Source organism: Ceratotherium simum, chromosome 1, assembly GCF_057802395.1.
Source record: "Ceratotherium simum simum isolate JZ-2026a chromosome 1, ASM5780239v1, whole genome shotgun sequence".
In the NCBI taxonomy this organism is placed as follows: Eukaryota; Metazoa; Chordata; class Mammalia; order Perissodactyla; family Rhinocerotidae; genus Ceratotherium; species Ceratotherium simum.
In genome coordinates, this window is record NC_141900.1 from 103756210 (window position 1) to 103770323 (window position 14114).

Sequence of the window (14114 nt, forward strand, 5' to 3'; positions counted from 1 at the left end):
TGGAACTTTTTTGTCCTATTTAAAAAATCTGTTTAACACAGTATCATCAAGATTTTCTTTATACTTTTTTCTGGAAGTAGAATAGTGTTAGCTCTTACATTTAAGCTTGAGTCCATTTTGATTTAATTTTTGTGTGTGATGTGAGATAAGGATTCAGGTTTATTATTTTCCATGCAGATATTTAGCAATTTCAATACAATTTGTTGAAAGCACTCTCTTTTCTTTCTGTTACTTTGGCGCCTTTGTTGAAAATCAATTGATGGTTTACATAGGGGTGTGTTTCTGGACCCTCTGTTCTTTTCCATGGATCTCTGTTATCCCTTCACCAATCTAACATTGTCTAGATTATCACAGCTCTATAGTGAATCTTGATATTAGGTGTTGTAAGTCCTCCATATTCCACTCCTTCTTTTTGACATTGTTTTGCCTATTCCATGTCTTCTGCCTTTCCATGCAAATTTTAAAATCAGCTTAGCAATTTCTTTTAAAATATTCTGTTAGGATTTTGGTTGGGATTCTACGGAACTCATAGATCAATTAGGGGAGGACTGCCACCTTAACATTACTGAGTGTTCCAATCCACAAACATTGCATTTTACTCAGGTCTTGATTTCCTTTTGCAATTTTCCGTGTATCGGTCATGCACATCTTTCATTAAATTTATTCTTAAATGTTTTGTTCTATTTTAAATTGTTTTATTTTTAAAATGTAATTTTCCCATCGTTCGTTGCTAGTGAATAAACATACAGTTGAATGTTATGTACTGACCTTGGATCCTGCAGCTGTGTAAATTCACTTCTTAGTTCTACCAGCTTTTTCATTGAGTCCTTAATATTTTCTACATACATGATCATGTCATCTGCAAATAAAGACAGTTTTACATCTTCCTGTCTAATCTTTATGCCTTTTATTTCTTTGTCTTGTCCTACTGCAATGGCTAGGGTCTCCAAGACAATATTGAAGAGACATCCTTGCCTGATGCCTAATGTCAGATCTAAAACACTTAGCCTGTCACTGTTAAGTACGATGTTAGAAATAGTTTTTTCCTAGGTGTCTTTAATCAGATTGAATAAGTTCCTTTCTAGTCCTAGCTTGATGAGAAGTTTAATCATGAATGGATGCTGTATTTTATCAAATGCTTTTTCTAGAATGATTAAAATGATTATAGATGCTCCTTGACTTACAATGGGGTTACATCCCAATATACTCATGGTAAGTTGAAAATATCCTAAGTTAAAAACGCATTTAGTACACTTAACCTACTGACCATCATAGTCTAGCCTAGCCTACCTTAAACGTGCTCATAACTCTTACATTAGCCTGCAGTTGGACAAAATTATCTAACAGAAAGCCTATTTTATAATAAAGTGTTAAATTCTTCATGTAATTTATTGAATACTGTACTGAAAGTGAAAAACAGAATGGTTGTGTGGGTCCAGCATGGTTGTGAGTGTATTGCCTGTTTACCCTCATCTTCACGTGACTAACTGGGAGCTGGAGCAGCGGCCACTGCCCAGCATCACAAGAGAAGATCGTACCGCATTTCACTAGCCCAGGAAAATGTCAAAATTCAAGATTCTAAGTACAGTTTCTGCTGAATGTGTATTGCTTTCGTACCATTGTAAAGTTGAAAAATTGTGAGTCGAAACATCGTAAGTCAGGGACCATTTGTATATGTTTTCTTTCATCTGTTGATGGTGAATTATGTTGATTATCAAATGTTAAACAAACTTTGCACACCTAGGATTGACCCCACTCAGTCATGATATAGTATTTGTATGCATATTGTTGGATTTCATTTGCTAATATTCTTTAAAGGATCTTCGTGTCTATTTTGATGAGGGATATTGGTCCGTTGTTTCTTTTCTGGTGATGTCTGCATCTGGTTTTGGTTTCATGGCATTTTGGGCCCCGTAAAATGAATTGGGATGTGTTCCCTTCTCTTCTAGTTTCTGAGTTTGTGTTAGATTGATATAATATAATTTTTTCCTTAAATATTTAATGAAATTTACCAATGAATTAATTTTGCCCTGAAGTTTTATGAGAAAGTTCTAAATTACTATTTTAATTTTTAATGTGATATAGGGCTTTTCAAATTTTCAATTTCTTCTTGGGTCAGTTTTGCTAACTCGTGATTGTCAAGGAACTTGTCTATTTCATCTATATAGTCAAATGTATTGGCATAAAGTTTTTCATTACAGTCCATGATTTCCCTTTGATGTTGGTAAGATTTGTAGTGATGTTCCGTATTCCATTCCTGATGTTGGTAATTTGTGTGTTTTTACTCTTTTTCTTCATGTTGGTAGAGGCTTGTCAATTTTCCTGGTTATTTTCAAAGAATAAGCTTTTGTTTTCATTTGCTTTCTTTATTGTTTCACTGTTTCCTATTTCAATGATTTCATCCCAGTATTATTTCCTTCATTCTCTTTACTTTAGGTCCAATTTTCTGTTCGTTTTCCAATTTTTAAATGTAATATCTCAGAAAATTGTTTTTAGATTGTTTTTCATTTATAACATAAGCCTTTAAAGCTAGAAATTTCTCTCAACACATTGCTTTGTTTTGAAAGCATTTAGCCCAACCTGGGTGTCATTCCAAATGTAAACCATAACAGAGAACCTTCCTATGAGAAGTGATCCCTGTAACCCAAATAAAGAATACCTAAATAATGGTCTGGGGTTTAACAGTACTTTAAATAACGACTATACTTTACATCAGTCTCTGCTCCCACTTCCACAATTAAATAGAGAATGACACAAATCTTCTAGCTAGGGTTAAGCTATAGAAACAAAATAACACCCTCCCCCTTCTCTCCTTAAGGCCCTCACTTCAGAAGAACAGCAACGTGTTCACACTCTGTCTATTCTTCTGACTCACTTTTCTTGTCTCTCTCACCTAGGGACTGAGATGTCCTTGTTATTTAGGTTATATTGTTCTGGAACGTCATTTATCCTTACTGCTGGTGCATGATTTATGCCACTGCCTAGAGTAGTTATCCTGTGCTTATATATACAAAGCCAACCACACTCTATCTTCAGAGAAATTTATGTCATTTCCTTTATCTCTCTTTAGAATTGTTAGCAGCTTGTATAATTACTGAAGTCCTGTGCAACTCTAAATTGTCTCAGTTTTGGGCTATAATGGTAAATTGGGACCCCTTTTAGATGGGATCCACATCCCTGGAGAACTGGGACCCTCATTACAATCCTCACAGTTTCCATTTTCCTGACAGATAATGTCAGATGTCAAGGCTTAAATTATTCAAAATGGTTCTAGTACTATCTCACAGGGTGACTTTGGGCCCTTCCTAAGTAGTCAAATGAAAATCATTTGCTCTTTCTTCTAGCAGATGATTCAGAAGAGACACCCTGGAAATAACAGTTCTTGCTCTCTCCCACATCATTGGGAGAAAGGAGAGCAGGTGGTAGCTGCCTACACTGATACAAGCCCGAAGCACTGGGGGTAAATGTTGGGCTGGGAGGCCTGTTGTGCTGAAACGTGGGTCCAGGGATCCATAGGTCTTTCAGAATCACTGGCAACTCTCGGTTTTGACCCAGCAGTTTCTTCCAGAATATCACAGCATGACCTATATTTCTTTCCTCCCTGTAGAATTTTTGCATGGTCTAATATGGTAGCCACTAGGCAGGTGTGGCTATTTAACTTTAACTTTCAACTAGTGAAAATGAAATAAAATTAAAAATCCAATTCTGCAATCACACTCATTACATTTCATGTGCTCAACAGCCCGTGTGGCCAAAGGTTATCATATTGGACCGCACAAAACACCTCTGTCATTGCAGACAGTTCTATTAGTGCTGCTAGATGAGAAGGTGGGCAGGTCTCTTGCATGAGCAAGTTTGAACGGCTCCTCCCCTCACTTCCTCTCTCCTCCTCTCTCAATATCCCGGCTTAGCATTGCCTTCAAAGTGAGAGGAGTGAGCAGGACTCAGATTTTCCAGGTAAGGGAACAGGGTGTTTGTGGGTGGGGGCAGGGAGGGAGGAAAATGAGTGATTTGGCGGAGAGGGGACCTAACCCCTGGGTCTATATCTGAAACCTCCTGGCTGACTTGCTCTCAGAACGTATTTCTCGTTAGTTCCTGTTTCCCATCTTTGCTGACTTTAGGCTGTAATCTGTTTTCAAGGCTGAGCCTCACAAATGAATGCCTCTTTCGGGAGTCACTGCTCAGAGGATACTTGTGCAAATAAATGATTCTTTTCACCATTTGTAGAATTTATAAATAAACTTGAAGCTTTCAGTAATAGAGCTGGGTGAGCGGGTGAGCTCTGTGGAGAAGTTGGAGTGGTTCTCTCTGGAGAAGTGACAGAGAGAGAGCTAAGGGCTGAGGGCTGAGCAGGAATGAGCTGGGCAATGGATTGGAGATGAATTTCTCCAGGGAGAGGGAACTGTTCCGCAAGGGTCTGGAAGTTGTAAGGAGCTCAGAGGTTCTGGGAACATTGAGGAGGCCAGTATGGTTAAAGCCTTTTGAGAGAGAGAGTTATTGATCATGCAGGGCCTTATGGACCATCCAAGGATTTTCAACAATTTTTTTTTACAAAAAGCAATAGATTGCTTCCAAGTCTTGGCTATTGTGAATAAGGCTGCAATGAACACAGGGGTGCATGTACCTTTGCAAATTGGTGTTTTCAAGTTCTTTGGATAAATACCCAACAGTGGAATAGCTGGATCATATGGTAGTTCTATCGTTGATTTTTTGAGGAATCTCCATACTGTTTTCCCATCAAGGGACGAATGGATAAAGAAGCTGTGGTATATATACACAATGGAATACTACTCAGCCATAAGAAACGACAAAATCCAGCCATTTGTGACAACATGGATGGACATTGAAGGTATAATGCAAAGTGAAATAAGTCAGAGGGAGAAGGCCAAATACCGTATGATTTCCTTCATTAAGTAGTAGATAATAACAACAATAAACAAACACATAGGGACAGAGATTGGATTGGTGGTTACCAGAGGGGAAGGGGGGAGGGAGGAGGGTGAAAGGGATAATTCGGTACATGTGTGTGGTGATGGGTTGTAATTAGTATTTTGGTGGTGAACATGATGTAGTCCATGCAGAAATGGAAGTACAATGATGTACACCTGAAATTTTTGCAATGTTATAAACCAATGTTACTGCAATAAACAAAAAATTAAAAATAAAATAAAATAAAAAAGCAATAGAAAGCTATTAAAGAATTTAAACAAGAAAATAATCAAATTTAAGTTTTAAAAAGGCATCTGAGATGATCAGTTAGGAGCCTGTTACATTGCAAACAAATGAGAGTGGGTTGGATTAACATGAAGATGAGGAGAAGAGGATAATTTTGTGCTTTTGGAAGTAGGAGCAATAGAATTTAGTGATGGACTGATGAGCAATGAGGAAGGAAGAGTTGTAGATGACCCCAAGATTCCACCTGAGCCACTGGCTGAGCGGTGATGCCATTTACTGAAACGGGGAATGATGGAGGTTGAGCAGGTTGGGGGTGGAGGTCAAGGGTTCCGTTTCGGCTGAGTTCTGTTTGAGATGCCTGTGGAATTGCCAACTAGAGAAGTTGAGTGGAAAATAAAAGTTCACAACTCTGTGGAGGGTCTAGGCTACAGACCACATTTAAATGGTGTTCAAACCAATAATTCACTGAATAGAGAGGGGGAAGGGTGCACAGAACCAGTGCTGAGGAAGCACGTGAAGCGTTTATGTTTGTGTAAAGACAAAGGAACAACCTGAAAATGGAGAGTTGGGGAGAAGTGTTGGAAAGTAGGGGCAGAGAAATCTAGTAGCAAGTTAATGGAAAAATAGAAACTGTTGGCTCCAGGAGGTTGAGGTTTCCAGTCACTCTCCATTCCCCTAAAATGACTTAGTTATGTCTTTTATCTACAAGAATTCAAAGTACAAGGGCAGCCCCATTCTGCAGCACAAGTTCCAACCCTGGCGAACCCAGGACCACCCATGGTGAGAGGGTATTCTGGGCTACCCTGGCCAGGCAGGTTTTTCCTGACCTGTCAGCCAGTCCCCATCTGAGCAAGAGCAAACTATTTCCAACCTCATTTCTCATCTTTGCTTCATTCACCCTGCGCTTTCATTTCTCTTGACCCTCTCCACTTTCTCTTCATGATGTAGCATAACACCTAAGAAGAAGAGAGGTGAAACTACCCTGATTGATCCCAGGCTTGGTGAGGGTTCTTATGTCCTACTTCCTATAGCGTAGACACACCAGAACAGCAGGTGTAGCCTCGCTGGATGTTTTTCTCCTCCTCTTTTCAGCCTGGGAGATGACTGGGAAGGAGGAACGTGGGAGTAATTGATTCCTCATTCAGGTCCCTAATTTCCCTGCTCCTGGTGGCCTCACTATAACCAATAAATTCAAGAGACCAGCACATCTGGTTCTGTCACATAACCTCCCACTACTCCCTCATCCATGGAAATCGACCACAGCAGTTGAGCTTTTGCTGGTTTAGCAAACCACCCCACCATTTAGCCACCTAAAACCATTCAGCTGACTCTTGATTTTGTGGGATAGCTGGGCAGATCTTGAGTCTGGGTCAACTTTGCTAATCTCAGCCAGACTTGCTCATGCATCTGTGGTAAGCTAGTGGTTCAGGATGCAAGTGGATAATCCTGGATAGCCTCATGGAAATGTCTGGTAGTTAGCAGGCTCTTGGGCAGGCCACAGTGACAGGGATAACTGGGCCTTGTGCCCCTCATCCTCAAGGAGGATAGTCCAGGCCTCTTCACAGGGCAGTTGCAGGGTTCAGAAGAACAGAAAGAGAAGGCAAGCCACAATGCATCAGCACTTTTGGAGTCTCTGCTTGCATCGTGTTTTTACTATTCTATGCTCCAAAACAAGTCACATGGCCCACCAAGATCCAAGGGTTGGAGAAATAGACTCAGCATCTTGATGGGAGGAGCTACAAATCCACATCCCAGCTGCATGTGTCCAGAGGTGGGAATAATTCATGGCTGTATGTACGATCTCTCACATAGATCGTCATCCATATGCTATCAATGTTGGCAAAGGGTTGTGGTGTTGGAACTGGCCTTTGGTGCCTTTTTCTTTCGCCTCTCATGATTTTCCTACCCCGCTCTCTACAGCCAACCAGTGCCCTCAGGACAGCCTTAGGTTGCAGTCTTCCACGGTGATGACAACCAAATAACAATCTGAACTCCCAACCACATTTTCCTTGCATAACCTTAGCCAGCCTGTATCCAATATTCTCAGCTTCTGGAAATTTATTTCTCTCATTCCAGGATTCTGGTTATCAAATGTGGGAACTCCACTTTTGGGAAACTTAGCATAAGGTGTAGGAGATGGGTATTAACTACAGACTTTGTGGAAGCTAGAGTGGGGACTTTTACAACATCTCTCTTCTGTTTGATTGATATTTTTAAAAGATTATTCCAATTACAGAATAGATTGAGCAGGAAAAATGGAAGTAGAGAGACCAGTCAGGAAATCACTGAGGCATGGGTGGTGATGGTAGCTTGGGCTAGAATGGTGGTCTTCAAGATGGAGAGAAGATGGATGGATCCCAGAGAACTTGCTGATGGGTTGGAAATGGAAAATAAAGGAAAGAGAGGAATCAAGAGCAATTCCTAGATTTGGGGTCTGAGGAACCGAGTGAATGGTGACGATATCTCTGAAAAATAAAATGGAGTTAATGATATTGTCTGTAATGTTGTAAGTACGATGATGTGTGAATTATCTCAAAGATGAAGTAGATGATTATAATACAGGATTCCTGATGCAGGAACCAGTCTTATTTAAGGGCTGTGCTGGCAGGGTCTGCCTTCTTGGAGAGACAGGTTCTCAAATGTGGTCGTCAGTTGCCTTCCATCTACTCCTAGTCTACACTTAACGAATCCTGAAGACTTCAACTTTATAGACACACTAAAGAATTATGTGGAGAATTACTGAATACATATATAAAAGAAGCCATATAGATTATTTGGTATTTAACTTAAGGCACAGATATTTAGAAAACATAGTTTCAGTTGATATGCTATGCTGCTCTGAAATTAAATTTCAACTTTCCTAGAAAGTGGAATATGCTTAACCAATGAAAGTAAGAAAAGTATAGCTCTACTGATGCTAATCTGTAGAAGCTTTTTTTCTTTCACTTATTATGTATCAAGGGATTTTCTAGTAACTCCAGAGAACTGTCAATATTTTCTGGCTATAATTCTTCAAGCTATTAATTTAAAATATAAAAACTTCACTACATTTCCGTCAATATGTCTAGTATTGCCATTTCTTGATTTGCTAAAACTAAAGTCATTAACTTTAAATGTTGGGTATTTTATTCTCCTGTGGGTCATAATCCCTAAAAGGATGGTTGTGTATGTGAACCATAAAGGGACACTTTGTCTTCCTGCATGGGTAGCCCTTTTCTACCCTGCAAGGGTGAGATGAGCTGGACAGCCACCTACCTGGCTTCTTAATGGGAAGAAGAAAATTCCAAGATTGGATATATTTTGGGGGGAAACAATCTCCCCCTGTGATGTCCCAAAGTCACATTTTGTGTTGCTTCCTGCATTATCTTATGAGGAACAGCTACCTGCAGTAGCTCAGAGTTCTCTTCTTGAACCATTCTGTTTCCCCCTCTCTGGGCTACTTAGCTACAAAAGGTCAGAGTAAGAACCTCAAGGGAATCCTGAAAAGTACTTGGGCATTCCCTAAGTACTGCAAGAGGAACATCAGGCCCAGAGGACTTTCTATAGACTTCCTGTGAGTGCAGAGGTAACTCAAGGGAGAGCACCCTAGTGGGCAATAGCGGAGGGCAGCGGTGGGCAGCGGCCCTGCGGGAGAAACAATCAGAGGTGGAACCTAACACTGTGGCTTTTGTTCCCTGATGTCCCAGGGCTTGGAAACCAAGACCTCAGAGACTCACAACTGAGACTTGTCTTAGTGGGTAAGACTGGAGCAGGAAAAAGTGCAACAGGGAACAGCATCCTCGGAAAGAAAGTGTTTCGTTTCAGCATTGCAGCAATATCCATCACCAAGTCATGCGAGAAAGGGAGCAGCACGTGGCACGGGAGAGAAGTTGTCGTCGTGGATACACCTGGCATTTTCGACACTGAGGTACAGGATGCTGACACATGCAAGGAGATAGCTCGCTGCATCTTCCTGACCTCCCCAGGGCCTCACGCTCTGCTCCTGGTGGTCCCACTGGGCTGGTACATGCCGGAAGAGTGCAAGCCACTGAGAAGATCCTGAAAATGTTTGGGCACAGAGCTAGGAGATACATGATTCTCTTATTCACCTAGAAAGATGACTTGGATGGCACTGACTTCCCTAATTATCTAGAAGAAGCTCCCAAAGGCATTCAAGAGCTGATGGGCGAATTTGGTGATTGTTACTGTGTGTTCAACAGTAAGGCGACAGGAGCTGAGCAGGAGGCCCAGAGGGCGCAGCTGCTGGCCCTGGTCCATCACATGGTGATGGACAACAAAGGAGGATGCTACATTAATAACATGTACCAAAGGGCAGAGGAGGAGATTCAGAAACAAATCCAAGCGGTGCAAGAACATTACAGAGCAGAATTAGAGAGAGAGAAAGTGCTGATAAGAGAAGAGTATGAAGAGAAAATCAGAAAGCTGGAGGATAAACTGGAGCAGCAGAAGAGAAAGGCACAAATGGAGAGGGAATTAGCAGAAAAGGAGGCTCTCTGTGCTTCACGGCAGCAAAATGCACGGAGATGAAGTTGAGAGTCGGAATGGGATGCTTGAATTTATCTTTAGAGCATTGAAGACTGCCTCCTTTGTTTTCTCATATCTGTTTAAGGAAGATTAAACTTAATGAAAACCTATCTATAGTTCCTGCATATTTTCTGGGTGGCCCTGCCCCATATAACTCATTCACCAAAGTCAGAGCACGCTGCTTTCTGTCGCTCAGGACTAAGGAGTGCAGAAAAGTTCACTGTTGGCAGCTGGTAGATGTTGCATAGATTTAACGGAGAGGGACAAATTCTCAATTTGTGAAACTCCAAAGCAGAGAGTATTGATGCTCCCTACCTTGTGAATTCTTTCTCAGAGACACAGAGAAAACGAATGCAGGAGACCAAGGAAAATGGCCCTGAACTCTCTCTATTTCTTCTCTAGAATCTTTCCAGATTGGCAGATAATCGCCCCCTGGGGCTTGTTCTCACTTATTTTTGCCTTTAGGAGCACAGTGATCATCTTACCCATACAGTTTGTTAGAAAGATCAGTTCTTTGCATTAGTTAGTCTTATAGATGGAGATGCTTATAGAATTCTTTCCAGATGTATGTAAATTTGTTTAATTCCCTTTTTACAGAAGGATTCAAATTGTTCCTTATCGTCGCATCTACTCATTGAAGTGCTAAAAAAGAGTTGTCTGGAAAATAGATCTCTCAGAACTCAACCAGGTGAAATGCCAGAAAGTGAGAAAGACAGAGATTCAACAGATAGGTTAGCAATGTTCGGTATATTCAGATGTATCTGTAGAAACTCTGACCAACCTCAAAGTCACCAAATCACTGAATAACCAGTTCTCTCCTTTTCCTGTCAAACTAACTGCTGACACCCCACCTCCATAACACCACATCTTGATTATTAACTGCTTGTCAGGTCATCTGCACACTGCTGCCCCCACCCAGTTAAATTATTTGCATATTGTTACTAAATAAAACTTTTCTGTTCTCTCATATTTGTGTAAAATTGGAATCTGTTTTTTGTGTTTTTTTTTTTTAATACCACTTCTCTACTACTTCTTCTAAGAACACAGGGATGGATTTCACTTTTTGCTAAAAATTCAAGGTGATTTTGGAGCTAGTCGGGTCTACCCTCAAGACATCTCTCCTCCTTTTCCCAGGAAGATTTAAACCACATTCTCAACCCCTCTGCCAGTCGAAGACCACATTCTCCTTGGATTCATTCATTATGTGCTGATAGAAGTTATGTGTAACCAAGGTTTCTGAGACCTTGGTGGTTTTCCTGCAAAAATTCCCTTTAATATTCGGACAACAAGAGCTGAAGTCCCTACCACTTTGCTGCTTTTCTACAGGGTCCTCCTCACCTAATAATTTCTAGGATTTCCCAGAGCACATTTCCATGTTCTAGCAACACGTCCTGGTGGGCAAATGTGACTTACACCAACTTGCTCTGCCATCTTGAAATTGGCTTCTCCTTGCCCCAAGCTATTTGCCCAAAATAGGACATATACCTTTCTCTTATTTCCCCAAAACGCAAATGAGATTAGACTGTATGCTTAATAAAAGTTAGCAAAGGCTCTAGGGTAAGAGAACCACCACACAGAGATGTTCACAATTCCTTTAGAAATAGTCACTCCGAGGGAGACAGATTTGGTTTCACTCTGCAGAATGTGGGTGCATTTTGTGTCTATTGTTTTCATCATTGGAGTTTTAGCCAAAGTTCTGAGATATAAATCTAACATCCTATTATATTAGAATCTTCTATAAGCAAAGAGCCACAGATGCCCCCAAAGAAAAGGTAAATACAGGTTTAATCAGAAAAAAAAAAAAAAAGGCTTTAACTGCAGTGGTTCTTTTTTTGTGTCAAAGCATTCAATTATTCTTATCCTTATATTCAGATTAATGCTGTAGATGAGGCAAAGGAAAAGGTTCTGCTCTTGAGAAGCAGCGAGGAGATGAGAAGCCCACATAAAATACCCTGAGAGCAATGTTTCCCATTTCTCTCCCAGAGCACAAGATCCTTAATAAATACTATGCATTGTGATTAATATAATAGGTGAATGAGGCATGTGGCATACACCCTTCTCTCAAGTGTTTTGGGAGTCTATACCTATTCATCCATTCATTAACATTCATTGATTTTGCACTTCATTGTAGATTTTATACCAGACACTGAGAATCTAGACATAAGTAAAACCAAGTCCCTTTTGAGACTGGCTTCATTCGCTTAGCAATACAGCTTTGAGAATCATCCAACTTGTGTGTATTAATAGCTTGTTCTCTTTTATTGCTGAGTAGTATTCCATCTTAGGGGCATACTACAGTTTATCACTTCTTCTTTACTTATTCTTAAGCAACTGATTGATTTTTCTTGTCTAATTGCATTGGCTAAAACCTGCATTATAATGTTGAATAACAGTGGATGGACATGCTTGCTTTGTTCCTGGATATGCCTTCAGTATTTCCCAGTTAAGTATGTGAGATACTGGACTACAGTAGTATGTAAGATGTATTTGTGTGTGCATACGTGTGTGTGAATAATCATGTTAAGCAAGTATTCTCCAATCACTATTTTCTTGAGAGTTTCTATCATGAATGACTATTGAATTTTGCAAACAGCTTTTTTGAAGTCATCTATGGGAATAATCTTATGATTCTTTTTCCTTAAATCTATTCACAAGGTGAATGATATTAATAGATTTCCAAATATTGAAACAATTTTTTATTTCTGCTTTAAATTCCACTTGGTCATAATGTAGCACATTCTTAATGTGGTGTTGAAATCTATTTGCTAATATTTTCTAGTATTTTTATATTGATATTCATGAAAGATATTGGTCTTGACAATGCAAATAATCCATAAACAATGTATAAATCAAAATTGGGTTGAGTATATGATAAGCCAAACCTGAGGACCTTATAACCCGGGAGAGTCCTTTCACAAAGGGATGGAGCACTCCAAATAAGTGGGGATGTACAAAGTGGTTATATACCATCAAAAGCATGTATCACATATGATTGGAATGTTCCTTGTACAATTGTCACAAGATTGCTTTGCCGGCACAGCAATTTGGTGAACACAGCAGGTCGGTGGTTGCAAGGTGGGTGGTCATAATGTGAGTGCAGCAGGTCAGCAATCAATCTTCAGTTTAGGGAGAGATGCTTACCCTTAAGGAAATGTTGATTTGGGGGAAGTTACATCCTTATCTTTAAGGGCATTGTTCTTGTCTTTGGGACATAGTAAGTACTTAAAGCAGATGTACAAATCATGCTCAACAGGCCATGTCAGGCCCATTTGGTAAAACAAGGTCAGAACACATTAGTTTTAACACAAATGGCTTCCGCATGTACTCCAATGCATCCTATTGTTTGTCATTTGTTTATCAGTCTATAGTTTTCTCTTTTTGTACTGTTTTTATCAGGCCTGGGTACCAAGGTTATACTTGTTTTGAAAAAGAATTAGGAAATTTCTGTTCATTTCAATGCACTGGAACTATCTGGACTTTGAAAGTTTGGAAGAATTGTCATACAAAACAATCTAGTCCTGGTGCTTACTTCATGTTGCGGTTTCTTAATAGCTTTCTCTATTTCTTCCATGTAAATAGGCCTATTCAAATTTTCTTTCTCTAATGCAGACAATTTTGGTAATCTATATTTCCCTCAGAAATTATCCATTTTATCTAGGTTTTCAGATTTATTTGCAAAGAAGTTTAAATTTCTAAAATTTCTTCTATTTCAGTGGTTATTTCCTCTTGTCATTTTGAAAATTTTATTTGTGCTCTTTTCTCTTTTTTTCTTGAATAAATTAATTAGTAGTTTGTCTATTTTAATTTTTATCAATAAACTAGGATTTTGATTTATTAAGACTAATTTTTTGTGTGTGTGAGGAAGATCGACCCTGAGCTAACATCTGCCAATCCTCCTCTTTTTGCTGAGGAAGACTGGCCCTGGGCTAACATCCGTGCCCATCTTCCTCTACTTTATATGGGACGCCACCACAGCATGGCTTAACAAGTGGTGCGTCGGTGCACGCCAGGAATCCGAACCGGCGAACCCCAGGCCGTGGCAGCGGAGGGCGCGCACTTAACCACTTGCGCCACCGGGTGGCCCCAAGACTAATATTTTTTATTCTCTACAACGCTAATTTTTCTTTTCCATACTTGTGCTTTCTTTTGGTTTACTTTATTGTACTTTTTCTAGATTTTTTGAAGTGAGAATTTAAATTATTTATTTTCATTGAAAGAGTCTTTGGTGCAAGGCATTTTCCTGTGATCATTTCTTTAAATCAGTTCTATAGCTTCTGATATTTAGTGTTTTCATTATTAAGACTTTTAAGAAGTTCTAAAGTCTCAGTTTGTATTTTCTTTTCAACAAGAGTTGTTTAATAGAAGGTATTTTATTTTCCAGATGGAAAGACTACTTTTCAAAGTAATTTCTGGTT

General features: G+C 39.7%; 1 pseudogene across 1 annotated transcript; it reads left to right on the forward strand.

Moving 5' to 3' along the window:
• Window positions 1-3835: 3835 nt before the first annotated feature.
• Window positions 3836-10666, forward strand: LOC147918335 (GTPase IMAP family member 4-like; annotated as a pseudogene). Its single transcript, XR_015552548.1, has 3 exons — window positions 3836-3957; window positions 4743-4849; window positions 8862-10666. The product of XR_015552548.1 is annotated as a GTPase IMAP family member 4-like (transcript).
• The last annotated feature ends 3448 nt before the right edge of the window (window positions 10667-14114 follow it).